Below are 19,087 nucleotides of genomic sequence, written 5' to 3'. Positions count from 1 at the left end.
TTGTGATTTTAAAGCTCATGTTTGTCACTGATTTTTCTTTTTTTTTTTTTACTTGGCTTTGGTTTGTGGAGCTGCAGAAAAAACAACATAACTCAGATTGGCAGTCTTCTTCTAGGTCAGCAGCTCCGACGCTTAGAGTCACTGCCCTCAATTATGAATATGAATAGAATGTGAGACCAGGTTTAAAAAGGACAAATTGATATTGGAGTTGGCAAGCTCTCATCACGTCAGATTGACATTTCTGGTAATGCTTTTAAAGACACTAGATTTTTTCTGCCTGTATTTTAACTTTAAGGAATGAGTCTTTCTTTTTTTGTCCTTATTTTGGTTGCATCACTTTTTTGACACTGATTGTCTTTGACGTTCTTTCCTTCAGGCAAGGAGAGGACTTCTTTTCCCTTCATCTTTTTTTGCTCAAGTGCAAAAATAGAAAGCACCAAACTGCCTGCAAATAATTTTACTAATGATTAAATTAAAAGTTCAAAATGTCCCAAACGGACTGAAAGAAATGCCTTGAGGAAGTGGACAAACTGTGACTAGTAATAGAGTGGAAAGACTATGGAGATGAAAGCAAAAAGATTCAGCAGCTTCAAAAGCAGAACAACCAGATTCCACAACAGCTTCATTCCTCATGCCGTAAGACTACTAAACTATTAGTTTAATATTTTATGATTATATTACATTGATACTTTTATTATTATTTATTTGTTTATTTATTATTGGAGCGTTGCAAAAGAAATAAGCGAACTACGAGCTAATTTAAAAGTACAATTGAATGACAATAAACTTTGTCTAAAAAAAAGTAGAGAATAGACTGTACATTTAAATGTCAGTTAATGTTGATATTAAACGTTTGCCTACATTTTATTATTGTTATTTTTCTTACAAGTATTGCTTAGCAGTTACAATGTTTTATGAACATTAAATGACAGAAAATATATGGCATATAGGGGCCAAATTTATTTTAACATGGATTTACAAAATGGAGAACTTGATATATACGTATTATTTTAAGCTATACTGAAATATATTTGAACTTTAATAAATGACATTCTTGCTAACCAGTGTAATATCTGAACCCCTTTCAGTTTGTGCTGGTTTTTACATTTCATTGCCAATATGTCTATGCCTTTTGTGGAAAAATCTAAATGGGATTATGTCAAGCAAAGAAAAGTCCTTTATAAGCTAATTTAAGCCAATGAGTGTAACATTTTCCATTAGCTGGGAGACATTGCTCAGGTACCTTTTTCATATTAGATTAAAGAGTTAATCTAAATTATGGTTAAAACTATGAAGTAGACATTTTACATTGTCAACAAATTCTGCCTAGTTTCACCTGAATAACAAGAAAATATTGCAATATATATAATAATATGCTGTAATTCTGATTCAGTTTATTTAGCCAGTTCTAAAGTCATCTTCAGATGACTTTAGAATTTAGAAGTTGGTCGAAGTTTGACATAAAGACTGACTTCTCCCATTATGTGCTTATCTTTAAAAAAATAACGTTGCTGCAGTGGACATACTAGTCATGTTTGCAAGTTGATTATAACTTAATTTTAGCACAAGTTCCGTTTTATAATATAAATTCACATAATTCCACCTTAGTGTTGACCCTTCAGAACTATGTCACTAAATGATTCGAGGCACCATGATGACGGAAGTGAGGGACAGGAGTGTTGAATAGAGCGACTGAAATTGTTTTTTCAAGTTGTTTTTGGCAGTTTGTTCATGGCTTCTACTTGTTCAAGTCGAGCTAATTTGTCTGTGAAGGTAACACACCTGGTTGGGTCTTAGACTGCTGTATTTACAAAAGCTGGAAACAGCTATCTTACAAACCGACCCTCCTGACGTATTGATCAAAATTACTGACTTTGCCTGAATTCACATAAATGACTTTTCCTGTTACACTGGAGCAGAATTAAAAATGTACGAAAGACGAGACGCTAACCAGTTTTTTCCATACACGCAGCATTATCTCCATGGTTACTAATGGTTAGACGCTCTAAAAAGCAATATTTGCTGTCTTTCTAATCAGACTTATTAATACAGTATATGAACGTTAATCTTCTTGCCTTTTAAAAAGTGTTGCTGTGATTACACCAAGGGCACAGAGTTTCAAAATAAAATGACAAATTTGGTTTCTGTCCTTGTCTGTTTGTGCAGCCGACTGTGCAGCATCCTATGTCCACTTTTAAAGTGAAATCAACTAAATAGAAGAGATTTTAGGCTACCAGATGTCTGTGTTTTGACTGGTTTTAAGGTTGTGTTGACGTCCATCATGACAGAGTGGGCGGAGTTTTGGATAGTGTGACATCACATGCAAAGGGTTGATAAAATCTGTTTTAGTACAAATTCAGTTTTAACATACCTTCTGTTTTCCCATAATTTCCGTTGCAGCATAACTTCAGTTTTAGCATAATTTGGTTTCACAATAATATCTATTTCAACACAACTTACCGTATTTTCCGCACTATAAGGCGCCCCGGATTATAAGGTGCACCTTCAATGAAAGGCCTATTTTAAAACGTTTTTTATATGTAAGGCATTATAAGGCGCATAGAATAGACGCTACAGTAGAGGCTGGAGTTACGTAATGCCTCCACTAGATGGAGCTGCACTAAAGGAAATGTCAACAAAACAGTCCGACTCCGGTCACGTGGCCTGACGATGGTCACCCTTCTCCGTTCATGCACAGCATGTTCGTGGACAACGTGGTGCTAAATGACCTGCAGACGACCTGATTCTAAACAGTCGGTAGGTAGATAGTTCAGTCAAACTTTATTAATAGATTACAAACCAGCGTTCTGACAACTATCCCAGCATACACCGCGTGCTTCTTCTTCTATGGGCGAAAATGAAGTCGGCAGCTGCTTACCGTAGTTGCTAGACCTGTTGTGGCTCAATATTGGTCCATATATAAGGCGCACCAGATTATAAGGCACACTGTCGGCTTTTGAGGAAATTGAAGGTTTTTAGGTGCGCCTTATAGTGCGCAAAATACGGTACATTTCAGACTAACTTTCGTTTTAACACAAAATTTGCTTTAGCAAAACTTTCATTTTAGCATGTCTGTTTTAGCATAACTTCTATTGCAGCATGAAATCTGTTGTAGCATAACTTCCATTATAGCATAGCTTACCTTGTGACTTTTGTTGTAGTGTTCTAGCTTTTGCATTTTGTTGAACTTTCTGGATCTCTAAGTTAGTGGACAAGAATAATTTTTTTTACCATGAAAGATTTTTATAAATTCATCGCAGAGAATGATATAGTCCCTATTTAGATACATTTCTAAAATCTCTAAATCTTACAGTACAATTAACTGTAAATAACAGAATGAAAAATAAATTGATGCTTCTGATGCATCTACAAACTGAAACAAAACAACACTCCTTTTTGTCAATCTTTAATTTTTGCGTTCCAAAACACAAAAATCTACAGAATCTGTTAGATGTGTCTCCCAGTATAGGCCTGGTTATTACCACTGAGGGTATAAATATTTAAAATTGATTCTTTCATTTCAAAAAAGGCTTGTGTAATTTCCTGAAGAGGAGAGAGTTCTGGAGGGACCATTTGAGTCGGACTAAACGCTGCATAAGTTGGGCCACTATTTCTGCAGCAACTGAATCCACATCGAAGTATTTACAGCAGGAAGTAGCATGTTCAATCAATACAAAATAAAACAGAGTCCACATTGTAATACCTTTCAAATTGACCCACAACCCTTTAGACTTCCTCATATTTTTCATTTTACAGCGACAAAGCATTTGTGGGGTTTTATGTAATATACCCACACAAAGTAGTGTGGAAGTGGATGGAATAGAATAAATGTTTTCTAATTCTCGGGATGAGGATGATGAAGACTGAAACTGAATGCTTTCTCCCTTAACGGCAGAATTATATGATGCTGATGTAGAAATGTCCTACAGCAGGCCGATGAACAAGAGCGAAACCCAGCACAGTTCATCTAAATAAATGTACAAATAGCACAGATATGATAAAGCGGTCCTAATCATGGTTCTTTTGACTCGTTTGTTGGCTCCGTCCCACTGAACTTGTTCTGTCTCTCCCACCACTCCTCATTCCTCTCCCACTCAGTGACAGTGTGAACGCGCTAACGGGGGAAAACCCTGACAGTTCTTCATTTGACAAATATTCAGCTGCAGCGGCGGAGCACACCGTGGGGCTCTGAGCGCTGCTTTATCAATACACCTGTCACTGTGTTTACTATGAATCTGCTTTAACACAGGATCAAGGGCAAGGCGGTGTTTGGAAAGTGGGAATAAAAAAAGTGCTCTGCCTGGTGTCTGCCGTAGCGTAGTTAGACTTCATATGACTCTACCATAGTTTAAACTTTAAAGGTTTCTGCTGAGGAACACAAACAGAAGCAGGGAAGAAGTGGTTTCAAATATGTTTGTGTGTTTGCTGGTGATTTCATTTTAGCACACAACCAAATAACATCTCCAAAGCAGTTTTCAAATGGAATTGATTTTTATATTCTGGATGGTAGATTGCCTCTTTACGCAACAAGAAAATCCATAGGCTTGTTAAGCTGAACTGTTGAAACCACATAGGTGCTGATTCAACTATATTCTGCATTTAGGAATTGTGAGAAGCAGATACGTTCTCGCTCACTCTTTTGGCATTTACTAAGCATCCATCTTTTCTCTTATGTTTTAATTTCAGTAAAAACATTCTTTTTCTGAAACAAAAACAATGTAATTATAGTTGGTAGGTAATATCCTGGCTGCTGTGTTCACTCATCTGCCAATATTTCACTAATTCCACAGGATTTATGAAATAAAGCGCATTCCCAAACACGCACCTACGGCAATAAAGAGCGGGTTTGGGAATTTCCATTGTGTTACACTTGGCTCGAAAGCAAAATGAACATCAATTTATGTGAACTCTGCAGCAATAGCCTACTAAACATAATTGTAGAGAGCGCCCTCGCCAGCAATTGAATTTCCATTAACAGCTCTAAAGCTCTATGTGTGTGTGCATGTCCATGTGTGTATGGCTGAGGGTACACGTGCTTGTGTGTATGTTTACTGTCTCTGTGGGCATCTGACTTGGAAAAAGCCCAGGTGAGCCACTTGTACTGCTGCAGTACAATTCCTGCTCCATCTGATGAGAAGAACTTGTGCAAAATTGATGGGAGCCTCAAGGTCAATTCCCAGATCAGCCCACATGCATACAGGACATTTCAACTGGGCTGCGTTTACTCTAAAATAGGGCTGCGTGATTAATTACTTTTGCAAATTAGTTTTAACATTAGCTCCAAACAGTTGAATAAATAGTCAAATACGGTAACACTTTATTTGAAGGGGGGTGAATATGACTGTCATGACACTTTCATGTTCGTGACATAACATCTGTCATGAACATGAATAAGCCTTCATGAATATTTATGACTGTTGTCATAAAGCGTCATTCGGTAAATTATGACACTTTTAAAACAAAGTTGACATTACTGTTTAAACTTTACCTTTAATAACATAAAGTTGCCTAATTTTTAAAGTTCAATCAGTAATACTTTTACAACAAATGTATATCAGTAATGATTTCTTGGTTCATGTCAAGTTGTCATAACAAAGACATTTTGAATAATGTCAACTTTGTATTAAAAGTGTCATAATTTACCGAATGATGCTTTATGACAACAGTCATAAATATTCATGAAGGCTTATTCATGTTCATGACAGATGTTATGTCATGTTTATGACAGTGTCATGTCAGTCTTATTCACCACCCTTCAAATAAAGTGTTACCTCAAATACATTATGCTTACTGTGACTGAAGACTTGAAGGTTTAAACCCCTAACTAGCTTTAAGACTCCTTTCTAGCAGGAGCACATAAATGCACTTGCAGCAAGTGAGATATATTTGGAAAAAAGGAAACACAGTTTTCTTACATTTATATGTTTAAATATGGTAAAACGGACAAAATGTAATTACCATGTCATACTTTTTTGCCTTTCAGTTCAATTTTGTCACCAGGGCGTCAAAACATATTGCTCCTTTCTGTTGCTCTGCCCACATTCTGATCACCATTTAAGCCAGGTTGCCATGGAATTTTTGGGGATATTTTGGAACTCGAAACTTATCCCAAAAAAGTTTCAAGTTTCACTTTTCAGGGGCACTCTAAAGTAGAGCCCCTTTCAGCAAATGAACACCATAACTCTCACAGTCAATGCCAATAGTGAAATCTTAAAATCTCCAACCTGCATGATTTATTGATTGTCATATGTCACGTTAGCTGACATATCACATATGACAAGGCAAGAGCCTTGTCCAAATTTGATTGGACAAGGCTGTCCAATCAAATTTGCTCAACAGCCGGACTGCCCTCTAGTTCTTCTGCCATCAACTACATGGGGCACCAATGCTCCCAAAACCAAGGCAACTGTGACGCAAATATTGCAGCATTTACCAAGTATTAATACTATTTTATCTCATACTTCACTGTGCAGACACTTGACTTACTTATGCATGTTATAATTGGCTTACTTTTTGATGTACTTGGCTAATAATTATCTGACCATGTGCGATTTCATTCCCATGTAGTCAGGTTTATTTTAATATCAATAAAATTAATAAAACAAGCCAGTGATGTCTCAACAAAACTAATAGACAAAACTAATTCTGTAGTAGCAGACCACTGAATTCCACATTCTTGATTCCAATACACATGCACTATTCAAAACAGGAGATCTGTAAGCACTTCACAGTGTTTACAGAACTTGATATTGCCACACATTACGACAGTTATCTAGTGCTGTTGTAAACAAATATTTTAGTAATCGAGTAATTATCAATTATTCTTACGATTAATCGGGTAATTGGATAAAAATAAAATAAAATGAAACATCGGTAAATCTAACATAACAGCAGTATTACTATCACATATCAATATCAGTCCAATTTTTCATATTTGAGCTTCCCTAACAATTACTTTTATGTAGTTTAGAACATTAACTTGTAACAATAATAGCTCACTTTCTAAGTTAACCTGAAGAAAAACTTTTCTTCAAAAATCTGAAATTATATTCAATGTAATGATAAAAAGGTAGGCTCACAAATAGCCTGCCTATTTGTGAGCATATAAAAAAATGTCTATACTCCAGCTTTTGGTTTATGTCTTCATCTTCAGTCAGTTTAATAGATGAACTCTCACCTTGCCCAGCCATTTATATCGTTTGTGTTCGGGATTTGACTCCTTTCTTCGTCACACACAGAAACCATACCATACCATACCAACTTTATTTATAAAGCACTTAAAACAACCATAGCTGATACAAAGTGCTGTACATTAAAACACATCTACGAGGTATCTAACGTAACGATGCTCTTCGCCATCCATTTGTTTTGACCGGGATGATATGAAATTTATTTTCCGGTTTTTCAGTAAAACTACGCAGCACAGCCGCCCGTAGCGGTCGCTCTTTTCGCTCACCGGTATAAATAATTCCGCCGTTCGATCTGAACCAGCAGTTCCGGGGGGAGAAAAGCTGCCGTACTCCAAGCATAGCTCCCATAATTTTAAGGATGTTTATTGGTCCCCGAAAAATGACAAAAACCGGACGTTATCATGAATCAGTAAAATCCTCACAGGACGAAAATTAGATGTTATGCTGCTAAGACTTAACTTTCGCAACAACTCAGGAGGAAGTGAGAGCATGGCGGAACACAAACGACCCGGTCGGAACACAGTGCATTTAATAATTCAACATAATTTAACGAGGCTTCGAGGCAGATAAATTTTCTTCGAGGAATTTTAATAATCGAGGTACTCGACCCAGATAGCACAGAATGATTGAAACAACATTGAATCAATGTTAGGCAGAGATATTGAATCAATGTTGAACGATGACATTGAAACAACATTGAAAGTGGTCAGTCACTTGTATGTTGAATCAACGTTAGGTTTCAAATATAACTGACATTATATCAATGTTGATTCAATCATCATCTGTAGCTTATGTCAATTTACATGCATATTTGTGTTGATATTACATTGGATCAGTTAGGAATCAACGTTGATTCAACCTTCATCTGAACAGATTTTCTGTTGATTTTATATGAAAGCTAAGGATTTATGTACATTTTTAGGTCTGATAGGTCTGCATTGTAACATACCACTAAAAGTTTCTTCACTGGTGTTAAACACACTATATTATTGGCAGATCATGGGTAAACTGTACAAAAGGTTAAAAATGACAACATGTGTTTGATATAACATTTTATTTAAGAAAAGAGGGACAGATCTTTAAACATATTTGACTCCTTTTTGACTGTCAAAACAACAGTCTATGGACAACAGAAGAACAAAGTCCATGATGTTAAGCTTTGTACTGTATGAACTAGGGAAACAGTACTAGTTGTGGTAACTCCAGTTTGACTCTGGTTGGCATCACTTTGATTCCTTGCGATGTCTTCCTCTTGTTCTGGCGTGCAATGAAGCCACTTCTTGACAGTTTTACTGCAGTCCTCAAGAATCAGCTTTTGGTCAAACTGCAGAGCAACAACTGAAAACCACAAAAAAAAGTGAGGAAGGTGCCAGTTAGAAAGATAATAGGTACCGGCAACCAATTTTTTTTCTTTATATTTTTTGTACTCTGAATGCATTTTTCTATTAAGTGTATTACCAGAAAAGAGCAGAAAAAATTTCAGCCCATTATCTCTAACGGTTTCCGAGATTTTTGGGGGGTAGGTGTACCTTGCCACTAAATTTTACATTTATTTGTAATGACATCCTTTAAATATAAATAAATCATATTGAAAAACATGAATATGTACAATATAAATAGTTTACTTTTAAAATGAAGGTTCTTTAAAAAATGTAATTTTTAAAAATAAAACAAATTTCAATATTTACACTGACAGCAGAGATGGCATGTTTGGGATACGATATTAAAAAATATATGTTGAAACCAAGCCCCAAAAGCTATTTTGCCCATCTTGCTATGTGGTCTTAACATGCTCAATTTTTTGTAGGGGTCTGGGACTGTTCAATAAAGATTTATTAGACCGCAAACCTGCTTCCAAAGCCAATTTGACCGACTGAAAAATATTTCAAAAATTGACAAAATTAAGTATTTTTTGACCACTCCCCAAACTTGCATTTTTCCATTAGATTTCAATAAAACTTCTCTACTACAGATAAATTAGGCTGCTGAATAACATAAAGGAAAGCCTACCCAGATAGCACACAATGATTGAAACAACATTGATCAACATTGAATCAACGTTGAACGCTGACATTGAAACAGCATTGAAAGTGGTCGGTGACTTGAATGTTGAATCAACGTTAGGGTTTCATTTCAACCATAACTGACATATCAACGTTGATCCAACCATCATCTGTATGTCAATTTACATGTATGTTTGTGTTGATATTGCATTGAATCAGTTAGGAATCAACATTGATTCAACCTTCATCTGAATGTGGTTCTGCACACATTTCTGTTTATTTTTCATTAAATCAATGTTGATTCAACACTCATTTGACTGGATCTCCATACATATTTGTGTTGATTATACATTGAATCAGTTACGAGTCAATATTGATTCAACCTTCATCTGAATGTGGATCTACATGCAGATTTGGGTTGATTTCATATTGAATTAAAGCTAAGGATTTATGTACACTTTTAGGTCTGATAGGTCTACATAACATACCACTAAAGGTTTCTTCACCGGTGTTAAACACTATTATTGGCAGATCATGGGTAAACTGTGTACAATAGTTTAAAAATGACAACATAGGTTTGATATAACATTTTATTTAAGAAAAGAGGGACAGATCTTTAAACATATTTGACTCCTTTTTGACTGTCAGAATAACTGTTCTTCTGTGGACAATAGACTGAGTCCATGAGGTTAAGCTTTGTACTGTATGAACCAGGGAAATGGTACACGTTGTGGTAACCCCAGTTTGACTCTGGTTGGCGTCACTTTGATTCCTTGTGATGTCTTCCTCTCGTTCTGGCGTGTAATGAAGCTACTTCTTGACAGTTTTACTGCAGTCCTGAAGAGTCAGCTTTTGGTCAAACTGCAGAGCAATGGCTGAAAAACACAAAAATAAAAGTGAGGAAGGTGCCAGTTAGAAATATGATAAACATATGAAAAGTTCTCAAAGACATTGGAAGATTAAACAATGTACTGGTTACAGGTCTGAGAACCAATACAAACCATATAGTTCCCCATGTACACTCACTGTTAATATTTATCTTAATTGTTCATTAATATTTATCTTAATGTTTACATATACAACTACATTTACCTATGAAGCTGAAGTCTAGTGTAGGATTTATGATGCTGCACTCATGTTAAAATGAGGGGATCAATATTTAAAATAAAAGCCGTTTATCAGAAAACTTAAAGATAAGACTTATTTAACACACCAGAGACAAATAAATGGAGCAAAAGGTGATTTATACTGTAGTTGGAAAAATTTATAATTTATACAGAATAAACTTACATCAAATAGCTGGTTTAATCTTCAACTACAAATATTTCCAAATAAGTTTATTAAATTCATTACAAAATATCCACGTGCTGATAAAGATCCCACACCTGTAATAATAGTCCAGTTCAATTTAACCAGTTACCAATCCAAGAATCAACAGACTGAATCAGTCATTAGCAGGTTTAGTTCAGTTCACCTGCCTTACATGTTTTAAGTGTTTCCTTTCTGTCTCACCTGGATTCAATTTGTGGATGATTAACAACCTTCTGCACTTCTTGATGGTTGCAGACAGTCATGCAATCATCTTACTCAGCTGTTCTGGAACAGAGACACATCTAAGCACGTCCTTAAGCACATCATAATAAAAAATGAAAAACAAGCGATTACTATCAACAATTTAAAGCCCACCTGGAGCAGCCAACCTTACACTTCCTTGTCCACTACATGCTGTTTCACCTGCCTTGCATGTTTTAAGTGTTTCCTTCTGCCTCACCTGGATTTAATCTGTGGATGATTAACAACCTCATGATGACTGCAGACTGTCATGCAATCATCTAACTCAGCCGTTCTGGAACAGAGGCATGTCCCTAAGAACATCATAAGAAAAAGTTAAAAACAAGTGATTACTGTTACAACAATTTAAAGCCCACCTGGAGCACCAGCCTTACACTTCCTTGTCCACCACATGCTCTCCCACATAGACATAATATAAACGCCTCATGGACCGCTCTCGCCTATTGTCGCTGACGAGATTTAGGGCGGTCATTTTGGAGCGGTATATCACTCCACTCAGCGTTATGTGTTTAGCAGGCAAAATGACGTATCAGCGCATTTAATCGATCATAACACGCCATTTTGTTACTGGAAACCATATTCAAACATCTATCAAAGCTACATTTATAAACAATTGTATTATTTAAGTATATTTTTAATACATAGTTCAGCATATTTAAATATGCTTAGTGGCTAAAACAATAGAATAGGAATGGAATATTCTGATATCGATGTATGAAGAGCATATTACAAAGCACACAGCCATTCATCCATCCATCCATCCATCCATTTTCTTGCACCCTTTTTTCCTGAATTGTAGTTCAGTCTCCCACACAGCACCAATACATCAAATCCTTAAAAAAGATTTTAGCATTAACATTTAGCCTGATTCTATAGTTCCTCTATTTCTATTGTGCTCCTGTTAGCCAGTGAGGAGTTGAAGAGTTTTATTGCACAAGGCACAAAGGAGTTCCTTAGTCTGTTGGTCCTGCACTTTGGAAGAAGCAGTCTGACACTGAACCTGCTTTCCTGGCTGCTGATGACTATGTGCAGAGGGTGGCTGGTGTTGTCCATAATAGCCTCGAGTTTCTGTAGGGTTCTCCTCTCTGCCACTGCTGCCAGAGAGTCAAGCCTTGTGCCAACCACTGAGCCAGCCCTCCTGATTTGCTTCTCCAGCTTAGAAAAGTCTGTCTTAGAGATGCTTCCACCACAGCATATAAGAGGATGCTGGCGACAACAGACTGGTAAAACAACCTCAGCAGCTTTCCACAGATGTTAAAGGATCTCAGTCTCCTCAGGTAGTACATCCTGGTCTGATATTGTATTAGGGATTAGGTAATTCATTCAGCAAGTACTTTTCCTTTTAATACTTAAGTATTTTTAAAAGCCAGTACTTTTTTACTTAAGTACAAATGTTAATGTGGTAGTTTTACTTTTACTTGAGTACATTTTTGGCTGTGTATTTGTAGTTTTACTTAAGTAAATATTTTTGAGTACTTTCTCCACCACTGCTAAACACAAAGAAAGCAAAGCAATAATACTTAAACCAGCACACACTCCTTTGTTCTTATTGATCCTACGATGGTTGAGCTGCAAATGCGGTCGTGCACAAGCTTTGATCCAAGCAAGGCATTCCATTTCAGATTTTGGAAATCTGTGAATTTTAGTTCCACAAATATGATCAGGATACCTGACATCGCCTGTACAGATTCCCCACTAATGGTGGAGAACCATTCTTTTTCGAGTCCTGACGCAAAAACTTTCTGTCAGTATGCTAGTCCACAATGCATGTGTTTACTACTGAAGCTTGTGTTTGTGAGACGGCCCGCACGTGGTAGCTGCGCTGTGACGTAAAATGGGCATTAGCCAATGAAACGCGGCCCCTGTGGTAAGGTCCATTGAGCCTCGATGTAGCCAAACGCCGTCAAATGTTTGTTTTTTTAAATGTCACATTAGATTTGTTGTGTTGATGTATTTTGATGTGCTTCACCCCAATTTAATTTTCCACCGCAATGCGCAAACTTCCGCGTTCACTCAGTGTTCAAGTTCCACACCACTTGCGCAGTGTGAAGGAAAGAAGAGAGGCTGCACACGCAGGCTGCAAATGAGATACATGTGGTCAGCATCAAGAGACAGTGATCAGCGAACACCAATCATACACTTTTTCACAAAAATCGGCCGATTATGATCGATCGGCACACCTCCGTTGGTTAGGTTTTGTTTTTGCAGCGTTCAAGTATTCAGCATTCTCTTCATTATTGCAGACAAAAGAGTCTGCACAAAGGGTGTTTTGTGAGGTTCAGTAATATTCTCACTGTAGTTTATGTGGTCTCTTAAGACTCATGATATGAAATTATTCCCCATATCCAAAAAAAATCAATGGCAATCTGGGTAGAGATCGAATTACATGTCCAACTGGATGAGAATAGAAAGTAGCTCATCTTTGTTTGACATCTGAATGCAACACACTACGTGACAGGGGGACTATCGGCGTGATGTTACACCAGGTTTACTTTTACAATGCTTGTTTAATTCCTGGCCAAATAATTCTAGTTGAATAATAATAAAACACATACTTTTTAGTGCTTTTCAAGAGATCCCCTTGAAGAATAAACTTTTATTGTTCATTCCAACTTCTGGTTGTGTAATACGTCATGTACTACAACTCTCTTAAGAGAGAGGGTGTGAGAAGGAGCTGTAAATGTAACAGTTTCCTACATAGAGATTATAAAATAAAAGATACAGCATGTGGGTTGCAAAAACACAGAAACTAAAGGAAAAGAAGGCTGCTAGGCTCCTATGAGAGAAATGCATTTATCCATTTGGCCTGGTTGTTGGGGTTAAACACTCTTTCCCCAGATCCACCCAGAAGGAGTTGATAACAGTTTCCATCAGCGTCCTGCCGTGATCCTTTTCAGGCTGACTGATCAGCATAACCCCCGGTGCAGAAGACTGTTAAGCAGAGCCTGAGCAGGAACCGGATCCAAACAGGGCAAAGCATTACCTGGGCAGAGCAGAGCCTCATCTAACAGAATAGTTAGGGGAGGCTGTGGAAAAAAATCCCAACAAAGACTCTCTTTGCTGCAGCTCAGAGCTACAATCCAAGATGCCTGTGGCCAAGGATTAGCGATGCCTGGTGTGGAGGTGTAAAGATGCATGTCTCCCTTTGTGTGGCAAATGTATTGAGCAGAGACTATCTGCACATTTATGTCTCCCACTGGAATGAATCGACCCGCTGCTGGGATCTTAAAGAAGTGTGTTAGTTGGATAAAATAAACCATTATCAGTTTGTTTCTGAATATAGCATCCAAAGACGGAGAAGCGGAGAAGTGGAATATAGCAATACATCCACATATAGATATCCCTGTTTTTAATTGATCAAAAATAAAAAAATAAGCTTAAGTACTGGATATTTAAAGCATCATTTGGATGTGGAAACTCTTGTCTTAAAAGTTTGAAGGCAATGTGACAAAAATATCTAACAGCAAAAAACCAGTGGTGGTTACTAACTAAAAAGTTAGCTCACCTTAAAGCAGTAATCATAAACATTTGTCCCACTAACACACTGTTCCAAGGTAGAGTTTAGCAAAAGCTAATGTTAAAGTCCATAACCACGTTGACAGCCACCATTAGTCATTGACATGTGTGACAGCAGAATATATTGGATAGAAATTGTTACTGCCCCCCTACATGTATGTCTGGTGCTTTCACAAGTAAACCTTTCCCTCATGGTTTCAGTTTTATTCCTGTTTTTGCCTAGTTGACCACAGAAAAGAACACAGAACATCAGTATATTTTAAACTGTTTAGAGTAGTACAGTGATGCATTCTGGTTCCAAAAAAATAAAAAATAAAATGAGTGCACTGGAGAACCAACAGAATTGCTACACTAACAGTCTTCACTCACTTCAATATATAAGCATAAATACACATCCAGCTACAGTCATTCACCAAAACCTCAACACAGACAGCAAACCTTATACTATTGAAAGGTTTACAAAAGGTAAAGTAACACTTCAGGTTTATCTGGAAATTTTAATTCATGGGCAGCTAAGCATTTTCAAAGTTAGTAAAAATGCTAAAGCCCTAAACGCAAAATTAGCTCTGCTGTTAGTGCTTTAGTGGAAGTGCATCCACTACTGCTTAGATCAGTGGTTCTTAACCTGGGTTCGATCGAACCCCAGGGGTTCGGTGAGTCGGTCTCAGGGGTTCGGCGGAGCCTCTGCCGCGGAGGTAAAGACACACTTGTGTAAAGTTGTGATGACGCGCCCCGCTTTGCCATCACTTAATGCAGAGGATCACGTTACATTGCTTAGCCAATCAGTGCTGTGGAGGAGCACTGATTGAAGGAGTTCCATTCTCAGCATGGATTTGAGCTTGTGTCAGCAAACCTCGCCGTTTTTACCAAATTCTATAGTCTAAATCTGCTCCTTAGTCGCATCTTTTCAGGGTTGCTACTGCCTCTAGTGGCGTGGGGGTGATAACACAGCTAATATAATTACATTACTAAATCAGAACACCGCAAAATATTTTGTGTGTCGGCAGGGGGCGGGGGAAATGAGAAGGGTTAGGTGAATGCGCATATGCAACTGGGGGGTTCGGTACCTCAAAAAAGGTTAAGAACCACTGGCTTAGATGTAACAGCAATCGCTCAGATTCTTCTTTCAAATGTGTGCTGTGTTTGCTACGTAGCTCATAAACTGCCAGATCCTACAGAGTTCCCATGAGCTATTTGATTGTTGCTGTGGTTGCCCCAGCATGTTATTTCAGGTGCACCACCATGTCATGTAAAAACTGACTGCAGGTTTTCTATTTAGCCGTACTCTTTCCATTTCTTTGGGATGGGTTTGGTTACCATTACGCACTTGTTTGTGTAGATCAATCACATTAAATATGTTGAAGTTTGTGGTTGTAACATGACAATATACAAAAAGCGTTGAGGGGTATGAATGCTTGTGCCAAAGCCTGGAACTGACCCAACACCACATGAAAGGGAGGCATGTCCAATAAGTCTCAGCAGTTTGCTTTAAAGACTACATAAAACCTTTACAGAGTATTTATAACAAGCTGTGAAGCCATCCAAAAACAAGCTAAGGAAAAAAGTCACATTAAATTGCAGAGAACATCTTAAAAACCTAGCAAGAAATCATCTAACACATCGCCTGTAAAACAGATTGATGCAGTATGATGGTCTGGGCCAGCCTGGCCTCCTGTCACACTGCTGAGTTACAAGTGGTCATTGGCGATTTGGCAGATAACAGCAGTGTATAGATTAATTACGGAGAGTCCCAGAGGTCTACTTCTCTTTTAAGGGAGGGCTCCTCACCACGGCAACAAGCTCACTCAAGATGAGGGAAGATTTTACTCTCTGCTGGGATTCTTTTTACTAATTGGCATTTAGTAAATACTGATAAAAGGGAACCGATAAACAACTGAACTGAAATAAAATGGATTCCAAAATGTGTCGGGTGGGCAGCGTTCTTATTGTAGCAGCTAACTTTCCTCATGGTGTGTGATCTGCCCAGGCTGTCTGCTTTCATCTCCCATTAAATTCAATCACGCTGGGCTGCTCCAAAGCTAACTAGCTATGCATTCGCTATTTTTTTCCTCCTGCTCGTATAATGAATAATCCCTTCTATTGCACTAACAGAGGTTGCAGTTCTCGGTGCAGGGGGGGAAACCCAGGGACGTCACAAACAAAAAAAGGAAGAGCGTTCCACTGTAAATGTTGATGTTTTAACATGTATTCTTGGAAAGCTGATGGTTATGAGAAGCAGGGAGCTGTTTGAAAGTAACACTATGAAAAAATCTGTCAAATTAAGTGACTGTCAGCGACTGCTAGATGAATAATGCAAGCCACAAGATGAAAGACAGCTTTGTCTTTTGTGGTTTGCTAGGCAGGAAACCGAGCGGATTGGGAGGCAAAGAAGAACTGGCTTTAAGTCTGCATGATACATCTTTATAACTGCCTGATAGTTTGCCTGGGAGGCTAAAAATTATATAGATTTTTTTCCCCCTTCTTATCATCGGAGTTTTCATTTCGCTGTCCTTTCACCAAGGGAGACTAGCACCTGGCATTCCAATAATGTTTGATTTCTCTCCGATTCGTTAAGGAGCGTGAGGTGTAACTTTTCATCTACGGTAATGCTCAGAGATAAAGCCCCACTACAGCAAGCAGGTTTCATATAGGGAATTTGTTTTGTGTGTGTGCGGTCTCCTCCTGTCAAAATCGGAACTACAGATCACAGATTTCAGTAAATTACACATGAAGTGCTTTTTTATTGTGAAGCACAAACATTATTCAATGCTTTTGTCTCTCATTTCTGGCAGTGATTAATTGTTGTCACTTCTAGAATTTGGTGTGTGCGAGAGACTATCTTGTGACCTTTTCTAGGGGAAATGGTCACAAGACAATGCAATGCGAAGGTGTCAGAGCAATACATCAGAAACACAAAGGCACAAACAGAAACTAATTAGAAAGCACTCAGAGAGCGCATAAATCTGCCAAGGCTGCATGGGTCCCTCAGATTTCTCCTGTTAATATCACATAATATTTAGATGTTTCCATCTCCGTTCAGATTCAAATCTGCCTTCTATTGCACATTCCGACAAAATTACAGCCAGTGTAATAATTTTTCAAGTATGTACAGTGATTAAGTGGGAAATAACAACCCAGCTACTAACAGCAGCACTGGTTATCAACTGTCTTCAAGCAACTCTTAGATGAATCATTCTGCATATGCTATGTGCTCAAAATGTCTTGTTACAATGTTTTATTTTACACCTGTTTGTCGCAATAATATATGAAATATAGCATTGAGACATAATTGCATGGTGTATGCTAACAAAATGGTCACACAGCTGTATGTGGGTTTAGTTTTCATGCAGTCATGGCATCAAAAAAATAATTGCTGCAATTGGTAACAAATAGTTGACCAAGTTATTTTGTTAAGGTTTTTAAATTGTCAATTTCAACAAATCTAATAAATAAACTTGCAGATGTGAGAACAATTCTGCTAATGCACTAGCAGGGAAACTTATTTTTTGCCCATTGCTTTAGCTTTTTTGCTGCTTTAGCCTTTTGGTAACTTTGAAAACCGTCAGCGAACTTAGCTTCCCTATATTAAATTTTCCTTATTGATTCCAAAGATCTCTGATAAATGCTGATTTACTTGGTTCTTTTAGAAACTTGCAGTTGAATAAAGTTTGACATTTTTGTTGAAGCTTTGATTATCACCTTTTAAGAATTCCTCAAGTAGATAGATGGTCTTATTTTGAAGTGGGTGAAGACTGTGTACATGGCAGTTCTGTTTCCTCTCCTCACATTCTCCAACCAAGATCTGGTGCAGCAGATGACGTCAATTTGGTACCCAGAAAGCAATGCTGTTCTACGTTAAACAGTTTAAACTCAACAACTATATAACCGAATCATTCAGTGAAACATTTGTTCCAAAGAATCCCTTCCTGAAGGTTAACTGTGCTCATAGCTGAGAAAGGGACCAACCTTACATGTCTGGTACACGTGATACACTATGTATCAGTGGTGTGTCAATGATACATGATAGACATTGACATGGCTTAAATTGGTGTTTTAGCATGTTAGCATTAGCTTCCACAAATTAGTATGTTGGGTTAGCACCTTAGTGTTAGCAGAACTAATATTCATGATTAGTGCTTTGGCATAATTAAAACCCTCCTGTTGTCCTCGGGTCAAAATGACCTAGATTTGTATGTGTTTTCCCTATACACAGAAAATGAGGGCAGGAGGGTTAATCTTCTAGTTAGCGGTACCTACCACTGTTAACTTCAATAAACTTAAATAAATACAGAGATGTAAATACTTGTTACCAACTGAAGTAATCATTTAAATTGGAATTGTATTCTCTGTTTATTTGGAAAAAAAAAAAGTTCACTGTATCCTGATTATGAATGTTTCAGCTGCTGTTTCATTTGCTTAGGTTTAGGTACAAGAACTAATTTGGTTTAGGGACAGCAACTCAGTTGATCAAATCCAGAACAAACTTCTCTATTGGGACTAATTAAAACTGGGATAAAAGAAAAACTAGAGGCCAGACAAAAGTCACAATACCAAAGATGATTAGTTAGTTTATTTTTAAAATTTTCCCATAAGTACAGCTGGACAGTGGAATTTTATAAACTCAGACCAGTTGGAACCAACTGGGACATTTTCTGTCACCCTAACATGGCACAAAGGCAGTTTATACGTCCCTTCCTTGTAATTTGAAACCCATACTCTTTATTACTCACCTTTTATCCTTTCAGCATGATGTAGGCAGGCTGATCAAATGGATCTCTGATGAACGCTGAGCGCTCATCTCCAGGG

The 19,087-nt window shown here is 37.6% G+C and overlaps 1 protein-coding gene across 3 annotated transcripts in view; it reads left to right on the top strand.

The window, feature by feature from the left end:
* cntn3b (contactin 3b) overlaps positions 1 to 19,087 on the top strand; it is a 128,845-nt gene that overhangs the window by 29,291 nt on the left and 80,467 nt on the right. The window lies entirely within an intron of this gene.

Source organism: Poecilia reticulata, chromosome 5 (genome assembly GCF_904066995.2).
Source record: "Poecilia reticulata chromosome 5, P_reticulata-male-v2, whole genome shotgun sequence".
Lineage (NCBI taxonomy): Eukaryota > Metazoa > Chordata > Actinopteri > Cyprinodontiformes > Poeciliidae > Poecilia > Poecilia reticulata.
Note: the sequence above shows the minus strand (reverse complement) of the source record. Positions and strands in the feature narration are given on the sequence as shown.